This window comes from Lathyrus oleraceus, chromosome 7 (assembly GCF_024323335.1).
Source record: "Lathyrus oleraceus cultivar Zhongwan6 chromosome 7, CAAS_Psat_ZW6_1.0, whole genome shotgun sequence".
Lineage (NCBI taxonomy): Eukaryota > Viridiplantae > Streptophyta > Magnoliopsida > Fabales > Fabaceae > Lathyrus > Lathyrus oleraceus.
Genome location: NC_066585.1, coordinates 447,166,096 through 447,186,536, shown reverse-complemented (window position 1 = coordinate 447,186,536; position 20,441 = coordinate 447,166,096). Strand labels below are relative to the sequence as shown.

Here is a 20,441-nt window from a genome sequence, read left to right as displayed (position 1 = left end):
CCCGATTCCACCAACATTGTCCACTGCGGGATCTTTTATTTCAACTCCAAGTTCAGACTTCTGATCCTGCACCTCTTCTACTTTCAGTGGCTGCTCCACTCCTTGATCATGTGTGTATACACTCCCCCCGTAATCCTAAGGAATGGCCCTTTCACTGGTGAAAGGTAAAGGACCAGGGGTCGTGATGGTCATAGTGGATTGATGTGGTCGCACTGGTTGCACCGGTTGCGCTACTGGCACACTGATATGAGCGGTTGGGTAGAAAATTGGGATAGTGGTAACGTCACAGTCATACCCAGAAATCTTATTCATTGAAGTAAAAACATCTGAAACATCGGAATCAAGTTTAACAAGTACATCAGAATCAAGCACAATGTTTGGAATATCAACATCAGCATCTGAGAAATTAATTACATCATTGGGAATTATAAAATCAAACAGGAAAAACATTTGTAAATTCTTCAACGGCATCTTCAAACACCTCTTCAACAACCCCTTCAACAACCCCTTCAACAGACCTTTGGGTAGATAGGTCTTCAGCTTGAAGGACCCCATCGTCAAGTAAGGCCTGGATACCCTGCTGCAGCTTCACACAACCCCCACTCTGTGCAACACAACCCAAACAACCGCTCCCACAACCGGGGAAAACATCTGCCTTTAGCAAGTAATCTTTGATTTCCAACAGCGGAGTCTTCAGCTTCATCACCTCCTTGACTAATTTGAATTCTCCTTCAACCATGTTAACATTTGCTCTAACATGCTGCGGCATAGGATTGTTGACAACATTAGGAGCCGGCGCAAAGTTAATGGCCTTTGAATCAATGAGGTCCTGAACTACGTGCTTAAAAGCTTTGCAATTCTCAATAGTGTGGCCAGGTGCCCTAGAGTGGAACTCACACCTAGCATTGGCGTCATAACCCACTGGAAGCCTGCCAACGGGAGGAGCCAAAGTGCGAAACTGCACAAGTTGCAACTGCTAAAGGTTGGGAAGCAATTGGGCGTATGACATCAGAAGAGTGTCGAAACGCCTATCCATCATCCTCTGTCTCTGTTGATAAGCAGGTATGTTACCCTGTTTTTGTTGGTATTGATTTTGTTGATGTTGAGGTTGTTGTTGAACTGGTGTTGCAGCCGGAATGGTCACAACTGCAACATATGGTTGTTTATGGTAATTTTGAAAACTATTACTCCGGTAACCCCTGCTCTGTGATAACATGAAATAATATCACATTTTTGGACTCGATTTAATTAAATTATATTATTATTTGATTCGATTTATTTCATATTATTCGATATTACTTGGTATTTTCCTTCTATTTATTTCAGGTCACACTATTTGAAGCATACATGAAAAAGAAAGAAACGGAGGTGCAAAAAGAGGATAAAAAGCAATCCACTAAAGCCCAACCCACAACTACAAAAGGAGAGGCGCTATGACGATCGCCACACAAGGTGTGACGAGCGTCACGCCCTCCTGCTAAATGTTATGAGCGCCACACAAGGTGTGACGAGCGTCACACCCCATTCCTATATTTTTGGCTTTGACGCGTAACAGAATCGTAACAGAGGCACGTTCACCTTTTTCTTCGCTTGACCAGTTGACGTGTGACCAAAAGCTACTGAAGGACGTTGGAAGAAAGGGTCACTTGGTGGAGTGGTATAAATAGGACCAATGGTGGAACCCTGCAGCTCTCTCTCAATTTTCCAGTTTTCGGCAACGTGCATTATTTTTATTGCTTTTTAATTTTCCAGCACTCTACTTTCCTAGCAATTTTTATTTCCTTTTCTTTTCCAGTCAATTTTCAAAGCATTCAATTAATTTTCTCACAATAGTTTCTACACCGGAAACTATTGCGTAACTTTTACTGGATCTAACCTTACGTTAGATCATAGTATTTTATTCCTTCGCCTTTATTTTACTGTCTGATCGAAGATTGTGAAGAACAAATCCAACCGGTCTGTGGTGGAGTGTTCAAGCATCGAAGCTAGGAATAATCAATATTTCTATTAATATTACAGGTTCATTAAATTATTGTTTTAATTTATATATGCTCTGTACTGCTGTTTATCTATACTGTTTGTCTGATATGGCTGTATTTAAGCATAATTATTGTTTAGGCTTGTTTAGCATGTCCGGCTAAATAAACTTAGGTATCGGTATGTAAAGTAAGCGGAATAAAGGAATCAAAACTAAGTTGGTTTAAATTTATTTAAAGATATAGTCACTCTTTTTATGGTCTCAATTTACAGGGTTAATACCAAAGTTTTTGTACGAGAGTAAAAGACATAAAGAAGTTAAAATCAATAGAACGACGGTTTGAGCTTTTAACTGGAAAGTGTAAATTGGACATTAATTTTAAATCAGGGCGAAAGCAATTTTTAGAGTTAATTAAATTCTAATCATTTTCAAAAATTATTTTTAAAGGTTAAATGTGAGGACGAGAGTTAAGCATTTAAGTTTAATCATATAATCTAAGTCAACAGAGCGAGAGTTCGAGACGAGGGTGTTTAAATGGTTAGCATTTTCTTAAAAAGAGTTTCTATAGATTCTATTGTTTTCAAAAAGTGATTTTAGTTTTAACTAAATAGTGAGAGCATACGTTAAGGTAAAATCATAGTCTATTCAACAGAGCGAGAGTTTGAGAAAAGATTTTTAATCAATAGTGTCTAATGAAAGGACTTATTTTAAAACTAAGAAACCAACGAAGATTTGATTCCCTAATTACGACGAACTACATACCGATATCCGTGTTATTCGATATTTAATCTAGATCTTATTTTAGTTTTACTTTTCCCCCTAATCATCAAAGTATCATCCGCCTTAGCTTTACGAAGTAACCTTAGAAAACGGTATATCGATTCATAAGTCCCTGTGGGATCGATATCTTTTATTACTACGCGATTAGACTGTGCACTTGCAGTTAATACCCCAATAGACTTATAAAGTCGCGATCAAGTTTTTGGCGCCGTTGCCGGGGACTTTTATTTAGTCGATATCGTAACTCTTCTGTTACGCTGTAGAGACTAAGGCAATTTATTATTTTTTTTTCTTGTTTTTCGTTGATTTGTATGCCACACACTCGCTCACAAGGCGAACCGTATTACTTACGAATCAACGACGTTGAACGATATCTCCGAGTCTTACGACGAATTCAGGAGTATCATGCTGCAAACAATCTTCCTCCAATCGAAATTCCTGATCTCAAAAATGTTCTTCCTTCGCCGATACCCGAGATGGCAGAACCAGCTCGTGCTCTTCGAGATTACGCCGCTCCATTGCAAGATGAGCCGCATTCGAGTATTGCTCCACCCGCAATCGAAGAAAACAACTTCGAACTTAAACCTTCGATGTTACAGGCAGTGCAACAGAATCAATTCTCTGGAAATCCTACCGAGGATCCAAACCTTCATTTATCCGTATTTGTTCAATACGCTGATACTGTTAAAGCTAATGGTGTCACTTCAGAGGCAATTCGACTTCGTCTTTTTCCTTTCTCGTTAAGAGATAAAGCTAGAAGATGGCTTCAGTCTCTTCCTTCCAACTCAGTCACCACATGGAATGAGTTGAAGAAAGTATTTCTTGCCCGATATTTTCCTCCAAGCAAAACAGCTATGTTAAGAGCCCAGATAAATGGATTTAAATAGAAAGATAACGAGTCTCTTTTTGAAGCATGGGAAAGATACAAAGACATGATGAGACTTTGCCCACACCATGGTTTAGAGGTCTGGTTAGTAATTCATACCTTCTATAATGGTCTCTTATACAACACAAGATTAACAATAGACGCCGCCGCAGGTGGTGCGCTTATGGATAAACCTTACGCCGATGCTTATCAACTTATTGAGAGCATGGTCCAAAACCATTATCAGTGGGGAAGCGACCAAACAATGGTAGAAAAACCTCAAACGAAAACTGGCATGTACGAGATAAGTAGCCTTGATCATGTTAATGCAAAAGTGGATGCTCTTGCCCAGAAAATTGAAAGTTTAAATGTATCACCTCCAGCCACCGTGGTTGCCGTGACTCAAAATTGCGAAGTCTGTGGAATCCAAGGTCACACTCCTACAGATTGTCAACTCCTAACAGGAATCCAAGCAGAGCAGGTGAACTACGCTCAAGGAAACCCTTACTCGCATACCTATAACTCAAACTGGAAGAACCATCCTAATTTTTCATATAAGAGTAACAATGCTTTATACGCACCAGGACAAGCTCCCAATCAAGCCCCAGCTATACCTCCTGGATATCAAAAGCCGACCCCATCTACACCTAACAATAACATTCCTAGGAAATCCAACTTGGAAATCATGATGGAGAACTTCCTAGCTTCTCAACAGCAAACCAATAAAGATTTCTTAAACCAGAATGTACACACTAACGAACAGATTAAACAACTAGCAAGTAAAGTAGATGCCCTGGCTACCCATAACAAAATGCTGGAAACACAAATCTCACAAGTAGCTCAACAACAAGCGCATACTGCTGCCCCAACTGGTACATTTCCTGGACAACCCCAACCTAACCCGAAAAGCCACGCTCATGCAATTATATTAAGAAGTGGAACAGAGGTAGAAGGACCGTCTGATCCAAGAGTTGAGAACCAAAACTCTAAAAAGTCAACTGAGGAAGAAGATAAACCTAAGGAAAAGGAAGAGAGTAATAAGGAAACCGTAGAAAAGAAAGAACCTTATGTACCTCCACCGCCTTACAAACCACCTATCCCTTATCCTCAGAGGCTAATTAAAACCAAAGACGCGGGCCAATTTAAAAAATTTGTTGACCTACTAAAACAATTAAACGTCACCATTCCTTTCACAGAAGCTATTACACAGATGCCCTCGTATGCTAAGTTCTTAAAAGAAATTCTTTCTAATAAAAGGAAACTTGAAGATAGCGAAACCGTTACACTCACTGTTGAATGTAGCGCTATAATCCAGAATATGCCTCCTAAACTTAAAGATCCTGGTAGTTTCTCTATACCCTGTCACATAGGAAAATTTGTCATAGACAAAGCTCTATGCGATTTAGGAGCAGGTATCAGTGTTATGCCCTTGTCCATATGCAAGAGACTTGAAATGGGAGAATTAAGACCAACTAGAATGTCTGTGCAATTAGCAGATCGTTCCGTTAAATATCCCGTAGGAATTCTTGAAAACATTCCCGTGCGCATAGGTCAATTCTACATTCCAACCGATTTTATAATTATGGACATAAGAGAAGATAAAGTTACCCCCATTATATTGGGAAGACCTTTCTTAGCAACCGCCGGTGCTATCATAGACGTAAAACGAGGACGACTCACTTTCGAAGTAGGAGAAGAGAAAATTGAATTCATTCTTTCCAAATTTTTGAAAGCACCTGCAATAGAAGACACATGTTACTTCATGGATATCATCGATGAATGCATAAAAGAAAGAAAATTAGAAAATGACAAATTAACTGAATGTCGTGTAGAAGACAGACTGAACCAATGCTTAGCAGTAACATCGGATCCTACGCAATGCCTTAAGAAACCTACCCTCGACCTGAAAACACTTCCCAAAAATCTAAGATATGAATTCCTAGACTCAGAACTTGAACGACCCGTGATAGTCAATGCAGACCTAAGAAAACTCAAAACCGAAAAACTCCTACATATCTTAAGAAAATATCCGACCGCACTAGGATACAATATCACCGATCTAAAAGGGATAAGTCCTTCTATTTGTATGCACCGCATCATGCTATAAGAAGACTGTAAAACTTCTAGGGAACATCAGAGGAGACTAAACCCGATCCTGAGTAAGGTAGTGAAGAAGGAGGTAACGAAGTTATTAGAGGCAGGTATCATATATCCTATATCCGATAGCAAATGGGTTAGTCCTGTACACGTAGTACCAAAGAAAGGAGGTATAAAAGTTATCGAAAATGAAAAAGGAGAAACTATAACCAAACGAATCGAATCAGGATGGAGAATGTGCATTGATTATAGAAAGCTAAACAAAGCATCCCGAAAAGATCATTTTCCTTTACCATTCATAGACCAGATGTTAGAACGATTAGCCAAACATTCTCATTTCTGCTATCTAGACGGTTACTCAGGCTTCTTTCAAATACCAATTCATCCTGATGACCAAGAAAAGACAACGTTCACATGTCCTTTTGGTACCTTCGCTTATCGATGAATGTCGTTTGGCTTGTGCAATGCTCCTGCAACCTTCCAAAGGTGCATGATGGCAATATTCGCCGATTTTCTTAAAAACATCATGGAAGTCTTTATGGATGATTTTTCCGTATGCGGACAAAGTTTTGAAGAATGCCTTGAAAACCTAGAAAGAGTTCTAGAACGATGTGTAAAAGTAAACCTAGTACTTAATTGGGAAAAATGTCACTTTATGGTACAAGAAGGAATTGTTTTAGGATACATCATATCAAATAGAGGAATTGAAGTAGACAAAGCCAAAATAGAAGTTATCGAAAACCTTCAACCTCCGAAAACTGTGAGAGAAGTACGAAGCTTCTTAGGACATGCCGGTTTTTATCGACGATTTATTAAAGATTTCACTAAAATAACTAAGCCTCTAACCGGATTATTAATGAAAGACGCTGAATTCATCTTCGATAATAAATGTTTAGAAGCATTTCAAACACTTAAACAAGCATTGATCTCCGCGCCCATAATGCAAACTCCGGATTGGAATGAACCATTCCAAATAATGTGTGACGCAAGTGACTACGCCGTAGGCGCTGTTTTAGGACAAAGAAAGGATAAAAAACTTCATGTCATATATTATGCAAGTAGAACTCTAGATGAAGCACAGATGAAATTTGCCACGACCGAGAAAGAACTTCTAGCAGTAGTATTTGCACTAGATAAATTTCGTTCTTACTTGGTCGGAGCAAAAATTATCGTTTACACTGACCACGCTGCCATTAAGTACCTCATAACAAAAAAGGACGCTAAACCTAGACTCCTAAGGTGGATCTTGTTGTTACAAGAATTTGATTTGGAAATCAAAGATAAAAAAGGAACTGAAAACGTAGTAGCAGATCACCTTTCTAGACTTGAAAATCTGGAACCGGAAAGAACATCGATCAATGATGACTTCTCGTACGATAAGCTTATAGCTAATTTGGAAGAAAATAGAGTTGATGAACGGATAGAGACCACCTTGGTTGTATGCGTTACACCATGGTACGCCGACTTTGTCAATTATTTAGCCGCCGGAATGGTTCCACTTGATTTATCCTACCAATAAAAGAAACGATTCTTCCATGACATAAAACATTATTATTGGGACGACCCTTTACTTTTCAAAAGAGGCCCCGATGGTATTTTCCGTTGGTGTATACCTGAAGAAGAGATAGAAAGTATAATCCAACATTGTCATTCCGCTCCTTATGGTGGACACGCAAGTACATCCAATACCTGCTCTAAAATCCTACAAGCCGGTCTTTATTGGCCAAACATATGGAAGGATGTGCATGCTGCTGTCAAGAAATGTGATAGATGTCAACGCACAGGAAACATATCTAGACGTGACGAAATGCCATAAAAGGGCATTTTGGAAGTAGAGATTTTCGACGTGTGGGGAATAGATTTCATGGGACCCTTTCCACCTTCTTTCGGTAACAAGTACATACTCGTAGCGGTTGACTACGTATCAAAATGGATTGAAGCTATAGCTTCTCCAACAAACGACACACGAGTAGTAACTAGACTCTTTAAGAATATAATCTTTCCAAGATTTGGTGTCCCAAGAATAGTAGTCAGTGATGATGGATCGCATTTCATATCTAAGATACTCAAAAAACTATTGTTTAAGTTTGGTGTAAAACATCGAGTAGCGACACCTTACCATCCTCAAACCAGTGGACAAGTGGAAGTGTCTAACAGAGAAATTAAACAGATATTGGAAAAAACAGTCGCCACGTCAAGAAAAGACTGGTCATCAAAATTACCTGAAGCTTTATGGGCTTATCGAACTACTTACAAAACTCCCATAGGAACAACCCCATTTAGGCTTATTTACGGAAAATCTTGCCACCTCCCGGTAGAATTAGAACATAAGGCCTATTGGGCTATTAAAAATTTAAATTTAAACTATAAGGCCGCCGGTGAAAAGCGAATCCTTGATATAAACGAATTAGAAGAACTTAGATAAGACGCATACGAAAATGCCAGAATCTACCAGGAAAGAACGAAAAAATGGCATGATAAGCGCATATCAAGGAAAACTTTCAAACAAGGCGATGTAGTCCTATTGTTTAACTCTAGACTTAAGTTATTCCCAGGAAAACTACGCTCTAGATGGTCAGGCCCTTTCCAAGTCACTAATGTTTTCCCTAGTGGAGCAGTGGAAATTAAAGGAAAATCTATGGAAACATTTATCGTAAACGGGCAGCGTCTGAAACATTATCACTATGATGAAAACAATGAAGACTCGCAAGTCCTTAAATTAGACGTATTGTCCCCTAAATCTATAAGTTAACATTTACTAGTTTTATGTCGAGATTGCGACATTAAACAAAGCGCTTCGTGGGAGACAACCCACAAATTTTTACTATCTTTTCTTTGATTATTCTTTTGATTTTATTTAGTATTCATTCTTCATTTATTTTATTTTATAAAAAATTTCTTCTTTTCTTCTTTCGGCATCTGGCCAAACCCTGACTAAATTCTTGTTTTTTTTTCTTTTCTTTAGTTAACACTAACCTAATGGGACAAATTGATCGTATGGGTATCAAATTCAGAGGGAGAGCTCAGAGACAAAAATTTGAAGAACTTTTTGAGAGAGAGATGCACCCAACCTTCTATGCTGATGAAGATGCAATGATCGTACTTGGGCTAAGAGACAGTGTCCTGTATCTGCTAAATAAAATAGGGTGGGAAACCACTCCTATTCGCAGGCAATTTGTTACTTACGGAAGGCTAACTCTAGAATTCCTTAGCTCCCTGATCTATTTACCAAACCATGGAAAAGGAATAAACCGAGGTTTCATTCAATTCAGGATGTTCAATATGGAGTATCAGTTTAACATTCAAGAGTTTACTAACCTTTTAGGGTTCCCTACCTCTTTTGATACATTCACCGTGAGCCAAGAAGAGCTTTTTGAATATAGAGAGCTTGAACATTTTTGGGGAAGTTTGACGGGTAATGACGACCCTGAGGAACATGAGTTTCTCTCTAGAAACATACATAACCTGACTTTTCGCTATTTCCACAAAATCCTAGCACACACTCTTTTTGGAAAGAGATCAAACATTACCACAGTATCACGTGATGAACTCTTCATAATATTCTGTGCTTCCCAGAACCGTCCAGTGAATGGTGCAACTTATATGCTGGCGAGTTTCGACCGCCTTATTCAAGCTGACCGTGCACGGATTCAAATAGGAGGATTGATAACCATGATTGCCAATGCTATTGAATTGCGCTAACCCATGCTTGACTCGAACCCTTTTTATGGCATCGAGTCTATGAACATACATTTCCTTTTCAACACTTTATTTATCAGAAATCTGGGACCTGAAGAGTTTGAATTAATAATTAATAACCAAGTTGTTTACCTATTCACAATGCCTAGTCCGATGACTAGTGTTCATGACTGAAACTTTTGGCTTTACAACCTGGATGGATTACCTTCTCCTATTAGATCTGTTGAATCCATCCAAGACTATGAGATTTATGACGACCAGATTCCTTATGCTGAGTCTGATCCACAGACACCAACTGGTTACCACGATGCAGCCTCTCCACCTCATCCTATCCCGTCCGCAGAATCAGCAATACCAGGTCTTAGACATCATCTGGCCGGAAATGATTATAATACCACTATTCAAGCTTTGATGTCAGAACAAGCTGCCACGAGAAAGGAGTTAAATATGATGGGACATGAAATTCTTCAATACATGAGCACTATGACAAATCATTTTCTCGAGTTGGACCACCGTGTCAATGCCTTTGCTCCTCCGACCAGAGATCCTGCAAGTGGCTAGAAGTTTTTAGTTAATTAGTTTTAGTTTTAGGGAATCTATAGTTTCATTTAACATTGTTTTAATCTTAGTATTTGTTTTTCCATGTTTTCTTTTACCTTCAAATGTTACATTATGTTTATTTTATAAAGCTATTGCATTATTGGTTCAATTTTATTTATGCAGTACCTACAATTTTCAATAATGATATTTACTGTATGCTACTTACATAGCCTATTAGAGAAAAATATATATACACTATGGTGTGTAGTAGAGTAGCATGCATGGCAGTTCAAAAATATAACAATAGCAAAATATAATAAACATAAACAAAACAAAATAAAAACAATAAAATAATAAAAACAAATTATGAAGCACCCACGTAAGTGACCGTTGCAAGCTGACTGGTGTGACGAGCGTCACACAAGCCATCACGGTCGTCACGCAAGTGCATGTGACGCCCGTAACACCTTCTGTCACGAGCGTGATAGCTTAAGAATAGGTGAACGTTGGTGACCGTTGGGGACACGACCGTTACCCCCCCCCCCCCCCCCCACCTTTTTATTTTCCCCATTCATTCACCTCTTTACTCCATCCCACTCACATTCCTCCACATTTATTTTTCTCTCACCCACTCCTCTTCTAACTTCCAAAAACTTTTCCTATAAATACCTACATTCCATTTCTCCCTAAACCACATCATTCCAACAAACCACTCTCTACAAATACATTTGCATCCTCTTTCCTTCTTTCAACCCACCTATCAATATGGCGGATAACCAACAATTCGGAAATATCATCTTCCGATCCGAAAATGATAACTATCAACGAGAGCAATTCGATCGGTTTCAACAACGAGGTGTCATCTATACCAGGTATCCTAATTTAACTTGTTTACAAGAATTAGGATTACTTCAAGGTGTGCAATGGATGCTTCGGCTTGCTGATTTAACTTTTCTTTGCACACACAATCAACCTACCTACCCACCACTCACCTTAGAATTTTTAAGTTCTTATTCATACACCACTCCACCCGGTGAAGACGAGTACTTAACCGGTACCGCAACTTTCCGCATGTTCAAAACCGAGTACTCACTATCTCAGGATCAGTTGAGTGCCATTCTACAGTTCCCTGTAGGAGACCAAGTCCACCCAAGAATCCCTCCGAACTCACAGTGGCCCATAAACGCCTTCGACCTTTTTAGAAAAATTTCCGGTGTGGAAACCGATAATTGGGATGCACTACTTGCTTCACACATACATAACCCAACCATCCGGTATTTTATCCGCATTCTGCAAAACACCATTTTCGGTCGACCCAACAACAGCAAAGTCAATGCCAAGGAATTATTCTTCCTCCACTACGTCTTTGCAATGGATACAAAGGTAAACGCCGCTTCTTTCTTATTTCACCATATCCGCACCCTATGTGCTAGAGGCCGCCAACCTTTCGTGATTGGAGGATTAATAACCTCCATAGGACTTGGTTTGAATCTAGGGGACCGACTTCAAAATTTATAATCTCTCCCACCCCTATTTATGGATATAAGCTATTGTCGATCCAGCCGCTTAATCAAAAATAGGGAAGGCGGAAGGTATTATCTTATGGTGAATAACCAAGAAGTCCCAAGTGTTGTTTTACCCAACATTGCCCTCACAGATGTCACCAACCCCGACCGATTCATCTACGATATGAATGCTCCCGAAGCTACCGAGCCTACACAAGCAAACCCGGCCCCGAACGAGTTTGAAGAAATGGAGCAAGGTGATCAAGGTCTTGAACAACAGTCAGCCCCGCTTAACCCTTCCGATAATGCAACTGGTCCATCCTCCCGACGTCGTCGAAGAAGAAGGCCAACAACTAATGATGACATCATGGATGCTATTGATGCCATGCATGCGCAAAATAACGAAGTGATGCAACTGATGCGCCAGATGCAACATCAACAGGAAGCAAGGAATGCAATAACCGACCAGCGGTTCACTAATTTGTTCAACAGGTTTGATGACTTGGAAGTACGTCAACGCTCACCGGGCCCGAGAACAAGAGGACGCAGGCAAAATTGAGCATATTTATTTTATTTTCCTTTCTTTTCGCTTTTCTTTAAAACATTGGGGACAATGTTTCACTTAAGTATGGGGGGGGGGGGGGAAACTTTGTTTCCGTTATGATTATTTCTTTTCAAACATTCCTCTTTCAAGTATGTTATCTTCCCTTTCATTGTTATTTCCCTTAGCTAAATATAGTATATTTATTTTAAGTCGAGTCCCTAGTGTGAAAATTTTGTATTATCTTTTCCCCTCAATTTTCTTGAGCCAAAAAAAAAAAATATATATATATATATATATATATATATATATATATATATATATTATATATATTTTTAACACTTAACACACTCAATAAGTATAAAGGTTGCTTATTTTATCAAACTTGAGTAAAATTAAGACGAAAATTATTACCGCCCCAACGCTCTAAAAACCTCAACATGTTAGATCGGGAAAAGTACCTATTATACCAATCCCTTGAACTTTTAGTTTTATAGTAACCCCGAGTAGTTTATACGAGAAGTCGGCACCATCTTAATAGCAAACTACGTGGAGAGCCGATGAATATAAGTGAATGATTCCCAAAACAACATAAAAAAAATTATATATAAGGAAATGCACTAATTAAGTTAGGTGATCCTTACCCGATCATTTAATCCAAAGGTTGCGGACCCTATAAAAACATTGTATGAACGATCCACTGTGAGTTGGTTCAGCGGTTTCTGGTGCTGAACTTGGTAGGGCGAACTACGGTCCGATCCCCCGCAATTTATAATGGACTAAATAACGAAGTTATCCAACTTATGTACCAGAACTTCCAGCTAAAAAGGGAATCAGAATCGCTAACCGGTTACTCCACTATGTGCGCGAAAAGATAAAGGGCTTAATGTGATTTCGTTAGAATGAAAACGGGTGAAATAAGAGTAAAAGAACTAGGATAGCTATAATAGCGTAACTCGAACTGGTTTGCATAAGGTGGGGTTATCTGAGGTTGTAACGGTAGTTGTTGATGTTAAGACTAAACTCAGGTTATTCCTAAACAAGATTTACTTGCAACCTGGTACGAATTGATGTGTGTTTTGAAATTTCATCTGGCTAATATTACAAATCGATTTATACATTGTATCTTGCTTGAGGACAAGCAAAAGTCTAAGTATGGGGGAGTTTGATAACATGAAATAATATCACATTTTTGGACTCGATTTAATTAAATTATATTATTATTTGATTCGATTTATTTCATATTATTCGATATTACTTGGTATTTTCCTTCTATTTATTTCAGGTCACACTATTTGAAGCATACGTGAAAAAGAAAGAAAAGGAGGTGCAAAAAGAGGATAAAAAGCAATCCACTAAAGCCCAGTCCACAACTACAAAAGGAGAGGCGCTGTGATGCTGTGACGATCGCCACACAAGGTGTGACGAGCGTCACGCCCTCCTGCTAAGTGTTACGAGCGCCACACAAGGTGTGACGAGCGTCACACCCCATTCCTATATTTTTGGCTTTGACGCGTAACATAAGCGTAACAGAGGCACGTTCACCTTTTTCTTCGCTTGACTAGTTGACGTGTGACCAAAAGCTACTGAAGGACGTTGGAAGAAAGGGTCACTTGGTGGAGTGGTATAAATAGGACCAATGGTGGAACCCTGCAGCTCTCTCTCAATTTTCCAGTTTTCGGCACCGTGCATTATTTTTACTGCTTTTTAATTTTCCAGCACTCTACTTTCCTAGCAATTTTTATTTCCTTTTCTTTTCCAGTCAATTTTCAAAGCATTCAATTAATTTTCTCACAATAGTTTCTACACCGGAAACTATTGCGTAACTTTTACTGGATCTAACCTTACGTTAGATCATAGTATTTTATTCCTTCGCCTTTATTTTACTGTCTGATCGAAGATTGTGAAGAACAAATCCAACCGGTCTGTGGTGGAGTGTTCAAGCATCGAAGCTAGGAATAATCAAGGTTTCTATTAATATTACAGGTTCATTAAATTATTGTTTTAATTTATATATGCTCTGTACTGCTGTTTATCTATACTGTTTGTCTGATATGGCTGTATTTAAGCATAATTATTGTTTAGGCTTGTTTAGCATGTCCGGCTAAATAAACTTAGGTATCGGTATGTAAAGTAAGCGGAATAAAGGAATCAAAACTAAGTTGACTTAAATTTATTTAAAGATATAGTCACTCTTTTTATGGTCTCAATTTACAGGGTTAATACCAAAGTTTTTGTACGAGAGTAAAAGACATAAAGAAGTTAAAATCAATAGAACGACAGTTTGAGCTTTTAACTGGACAACGTAAATTGGACATTAATTTTAAATCAGGGCGAAAGCAATTTTTAGAGTTAATTAAATTCTAATCATTTTCAAAAAGTATTTTTAAAGGTTAAATGTGAGGACGAGAGTTAAGCATTTAAGTTTAATCATATAATCTAAGTCAACAGAGCGAGAGTTTGAGACGAGGGTGTTTAAATGGTTAGCATTTTCTTAAAAAGAGTTTCTATAGATTCTATTGTTTTCAAAAAGTGATTTAAGTTTTAACTAAATAGTGAGAGCATATGTTAAGGTAAAATCATAGTCTATTCAACAGAGCGAGAGTTTGAGAAAAGATTTTTAATCAATAGTGTCTAATGAAAGGACTTATTTTAAAACTAAGAAACCAACGAAGATTTGATTCCCTAATTACGACGAACTACATACCGATATCCGCGTTATTCAATATTTAATCTAGATCTTATTTTAGTTTTACTTTTCCCCCTAATCATCAAAGTATCATCCGCCTTAGCTTTACGAAGTAACCTTAGAAAACGGTATATCAATTCATAAGTCCCTGTGGGATCGATATCTTTTATTACTACGCGATTAGACTGTGCACTTGCAGTTAATACCCCAATAGACTCATAAAGTCGCGATCACTCTGATAAGAAGACACAACATTTGCATCCCCTTCTCTCCTCTTCTGTCCTCTTAAGAACGGCTTCTTTGACCCCGAAGATGATCCAACCCCACTTTGGATCTTACACGTCTTCAAGTAGTTTTCCACCCTCTCACCGGTAGAGACCACATCAGCAAAATTGGAGGCATTGCAACCCACCTGACGCTCCAAATAAGATCCAGGCAGTGTGTTCATAAACATGTTGGCCATTTCCTTCTCCAACATCGGAGGCTGAACACGGGAAGCCATCTCTCTCCAGCGTTGAGCATACTCCTTGAAGCACTCGTTGCTCTTGAGAGACAGATTCTGGAGTTGAGTCCTGTCAGGTGCCATGTGCGCGTTGTATTGATATTGCTTCACAAAGGCCTCAGCCAAGTCTCTCCAGCAATGAATATGGGCTCTGTCCAGCCTCATATACCACTTCAAGGATGCCCTAGCTAGGCTGTCCTTGAAGAAGTACATGAGCAGCTTCTCATCATCAGAATACGCAACCATCTTGTGGAAGTAAGCTTGCACATGAGTCTTCGGGCAAGAGTTGCCATTGTATTTATCAAAAACAGGGACTCTGAATTTTGGTGGATTTCTCACACCTGGGACCAGCCCCAAGTTAGCAACATCCACACCAATAACATTCTGCCCTTCCACAACTTTCAACCTCTCTTCCAGTCTCCGAAACATAGGGTCCATACCATGGCCCATGCCAAAGTCCTCCTGAAGCAGGGGGAACTGATCCTCTTGATCATCATGGATGGGTTGTTGATCAAGGTTGACATGTGGGATCGGAATAGGCCTCGGTCTGTTGGGTCCATTAGCCTCTCCAGCTGGAGGATCAGCCATAACCTCCGGTTGAGTAGTAGGGGGATCCCTCTACACCAACAATCTAAGTTCCTGCTGTCCCTGCGCCACTCCTTGGACCACTTCCATGAACTGATTCATGCAATCCTCATCTCAGCGAGCTCTGCTTGTAGACCTTCCATTGCTCTTTGTTGGTTCCTTCGGGTACCGTATCGGTGAATGCCTGAGTCAACTATCCTGCTAGTGGAATACCAAACAAGATGAGAACACTGCGGCGGTACCTATTATGCAAGACATGCTAATGAATATGCAAATGCAATGACATGTTTACCAATTCCAAAGGATATTCTACCCCTTAATTCCAGTCTCTCGATGGATAAACAGTGTAAGAAGATCGAGTTGTGGATAAACTTCGGAGACCAAGATGCAATAAAGAAAAACCGTCATACAAATGAGTTCAAAGAGAAGGGCCTTAGCCAACAGTGCATCAAAAGAGGATCTCCACAACAAGCCTGTGGATCATCACTACAAAGCAACAAAGAAGCACAACAAGTGAAAAGAGGAACAAAAATCAGGAATCAGCCTCCTGTATACAACCCATAAGGAATGCTCCTAACTTCAGCCAACAGTGCCACCGTGTCAGGATGATTTGGAGATTCTGTCAAACGCCGGATAAGCAGATTCCTCTTGTGAATAATCCCATCCAATTCGTTGATGTGCTCTATGTAATAATTCTCATTATCCTCCCCGAATACCTCTTCAAGTTTGGATTTCTTCAAACCCGCCAGCACTTTGAGTTCTTCAATCTGTTCTTGAGCCTTGTCGAGTTGATCTGTGATGTAACCATTAGTTGTACGGGCACACAGGAGCTCATTGTTCTTCTCCTTCAGCAGAGTCTTCAACTTCTCCATCTGACCAGTCAATTGGGCCACCATCTCCTCCTCTTTTGCCTTCCGAGAAGCTGAAAATGCATCCCATTGCTCTTGCCACCCAGCTAACTTACCACGGGCATCTGTTAATTGCTGCATGACTTGCCTCAACTCAGAACTGGATGACCCCAAGGCTTTGTCAGTTTTCTTGAAAAGGTTCACCTCCACAGCCAATTTCTTCTTCGCTTCCTCTTGCAATCTGACGGCTTCCCCCTTCTGATATTCTGCCTCCTAGTATAGACGCATAAAGTCTTCCAACTTCACACTCAACTCCGAGTTTTCAGTTTGAAATTCCTCCATGGTACTCTTCAATTTGTCATACTCCTCTCGGCTCACCATTGTTGACTGCCCAGGAGTAGGTGGATACAACGGTTCTTCAATAGGAAAGGGCAGACTAAACTCTTCGACTCTTCTCCGAAGCCAATCTTCATATTAAGGATAAGTCCTGCAATCTCCCTTTCCAAGCACAGTCCTTCCTCTCTTGATTACCTTGAGCCAGGCCTCAGCTGTCTTATGGGATACAGTCAGATCAGATGAAGAATGGAAAAACAGAGATTCTTCCACATCTTTTTCTAAAGGCGGAGTTTTCAAAGCATACCCAAACTGTCTGACTACTAGAGAAGGATTATAGTTGATTCCTCCTCTTCTTCCTACCAACGGCACATTCGGAAATTTCCCGCAACTGTGAATAATATCCACCCGAAGCAAGCTCTGGTCAGACCACCAAGAAATATCTTTAGCTCTTATCCCCATCAGTCTCTTCGACCAACTCAACGAGTCCTCGAAATCAACGAACGCTCCTGACTTGGGTAGGTGAGAACTGAACCACTTATGAAACAAGGGTGCACAACAATTCACCAATCCTTCTTTTCTATTCTCATTCCTGTGATGCACTGAATGAAAGAAATCTCCTAGCAAGGTCGGTACTGGATTTCCCAACACGAAGAGGCGTATTGCGTCTATGTCCACAAATTTTGCAACATTAGGGTGAAGGTGAGAAAAACAAGAAAGGGGGGGTTTGAATTGTTTGGAAAAATAAGCGCTTTTTCAAAATGAAAACCACACAATGATTTTATACTGGTTCGCTTATAACACAAAGCTACTCCAGTCCACCCGGCCGAGGTGATTTCGCCTTCAACAAGGACTTAATCCACTAATCTTGAAAGATTACAAACAACGTCTAAGAGAAAGATCTCTTAGTCCTCTCAAGTATACAGACTACACAGAGTCACTTGAGGAAATAAACAAACAATAGATAAAAGATTTATGTAATCTAGAGTGCTTCTAAGATAAGCAAGTATTACAATAGTAAGAACAAAGTGATTCACGTTATAAGCAAAAGCTTCGTGAAGATTTAGAGAGCAAGAGTGTTTTCTTGAGCGTTGATGTTTCAATATAATTTTTCTTTGTATGTGTTATATACTGAATGTTGATTTGCAGTCCTTTATATAGATCAGTGAGGTAGTAGTTGAAACTGATGAGTAATAAAATGAATTTACGCCATAACATAAATAGCTTCTGCCAGGATAACTTTCTCTCCTTGAAATGACTACTTACCACATATAGTACCTTCTTTATTGAAATTGGAGATTAACGTCTCTTTCTGTATTAGGAAATCCATTTGCAAAACTTTACTTGACTTTAACGTTACTCTTTCATAATTAGCAATTCCATAATCAGAGTCTTCATGTTTCTGGAGATCTTGGAATCTGCTATCTAGCTTCTGATGTTGATCACTTTTGAGTTCTGATGAATTCTTCAGATAGCGCTGAGAGTTTCTGGAGTTAGACATACCGTTGTTCAGAGTCAGAACTTCTAGAGCTTACTTCTTGTTTAGATGCTTCTGATACTTTGCTGTTTTGCTCAGAGTTAGACTTTCTTGAACGTGTTTCTACTTCAGATGCTTCTTATCTTCTGATAATTTGTATTTGATCTGGTTCTGTATCTGATGACATCATCAGATCTCTTCCTTCTTTCTTTAGAACCCTGCACACTTAGAAACTTTTCGTTAGGGTGCCATTTTTGGTTTCATCCTTTGTTATCATCAAAATCATGGAATCTGTTGTAGAACAATTTTTGTTCTTACAATCTCCCCCTTTTTGATGATGACAAAACAATCTTAATTAGCAGATGAAACATATAAAAAATCAGATCAGATAGACAAGAGCTCCCCCTAAGATAGTGCTAGGGAGTTCAGAAGTTCTTACCAGAGCTTCTAAGTAAAGAGGTTTCTTGATACCTTCTGCAATTTCTTAAGTCCAGGTTAGATAAAATTATTTTTAAGAAAAATATGTTGCAGAATGCTTAAGGTATTTAGACAATATTTTCATCAGAGCTATTAATGACTTCTCCCCCTTTTTGTCAGAATCAAAAAGACATAGCAAAAATAAATAATAAGAGAAAAACATTGTATTCATAGAAAGAAGCAAAGCAACAGAGGCAAAAAGAAATAAAACATCAGAAACAAAGAAATCAGAGCAACAAGCAATAAGTCCTAAGTGCCTAGGGGTTCGGAGGTGGAGGCATTCTCTGAAGTAACATAGCTAGCATGTTCTGAATGTTGTCGTTGACAGTGTCTTGTTTGTCCATTCTGGCACGGAGTTCATTCTGATCTTGCTTAAGTTCTTTCAGCGTCTGGAGAACCATAGGGATAACAGAAGAAGAAGACTCCCCCTGAGTCAGAGCCTGCTGTGCTTCAGCAGTAGCTTGTGCTTCAGCTTCCTTTATCCTTAGAATTTCAGCTTCTCTTGCTCTTTCTTCCTCCAGCCTTCTAGCCTCTTCTTCAGCTTCTCTTGCTAATCTCTCTTCTTCCAGCCTTCTGGCTTCAGCTTCTCTTGCAAGTCTTTCCTGAAGTCTTGCCTCAGCATCTCTGATGTAGCCATTTCTGACTTGTTCAGAGATGTTCTTCAGTCTAAAAGCCTCAGAGGTCATCCAGCCAATGACTCTGTTCCAGTGTGTCCTTACAGAGTCAGGATCATCACTGACTTCAGAGTTAGTGGTCAGAGACTTGACCTTTTGTACTGAAGCCCTTGCGACCAGCATGATGGCTTCCTCAAGGGTAGGTATAGAAAGGTCAGGTTCAGAGGTATGAGGTGGAGATGTTGGAGGGCTGAGATTTAATGTGAGAGGTTCAGATTCTGCTTCAGGTTGAGGTTCAGATCTTTGGGGTGAAGCGTAAAGAGGGTTTAAGTCTAAAGGTTCAGTTTCAGGTTCAGCGGAGGTGTTTGGAGGGTTGATATCAGAGGTGTGGAGGTCAGAGGGTTGAGTTTCAGAGGGTTGGTCCTCAGAAGTAATGTTGGTTGTTTGTTCTGGTGGAGGTGAAGTTGCTTCAGATTGTGTTTGTGTTTGTTGTTGTGAAGCAAGGTTTTGAGCCTGAATTTGGGCTAAGGTTGGGGAGTCAGGGTCAGAGTATTCTTGGTCAGAGGAGAGGTCAAAATATGGTGGTGATTCTGGGGCTGAAGATGATGATGAGGAAGTGGTAGTGTGAGAAAGATTAACATTTGGTGGAGGTTATGAAGTTCTGGTGGTTGAAGGTGGGATTTCAGAGGTTGTAAAAATGGGTGGTGTTGGGAGAGGATTAGAGGAAGGAGTAGAGGAAACCATCAGAGGTTCAGAGGAAATAGGAGGAACAGACGTACCAGTAGAAATTTGCAGAGGAGCTGGAGATCTGCTTCCAGAGGATTCTCCAAGTCTTGCCTTCTTTGCCTGTGATGTTATCTTCTTTTCAGAGAGACCTCTCTTGTACCTGACGAAGTCTTCTTCTGAATCTA

The 20,441-nt window shown here is 39.6% G+C and overlaps 1 non-coding gene across 1 annotated transcript; it reads right to left on the bottom strand.

Moving 5' to 3' along the window:
• Positions 1 to 3,612: 3,612 nt before the first annotated feature.
• On the bottom strand, positions 3,613 to 3,719 carry LOC127109950 (small nucleolar RNA R71). The gene has a single exon (XR_007797191.1). It is a non-coding gene; the product is annotated as a small nucleolar RNA R71 (small nucleolar RNA).
• Between the last annotated feature and the right edge of the window lie 16,722 nt (positions 3,720 to 20,441).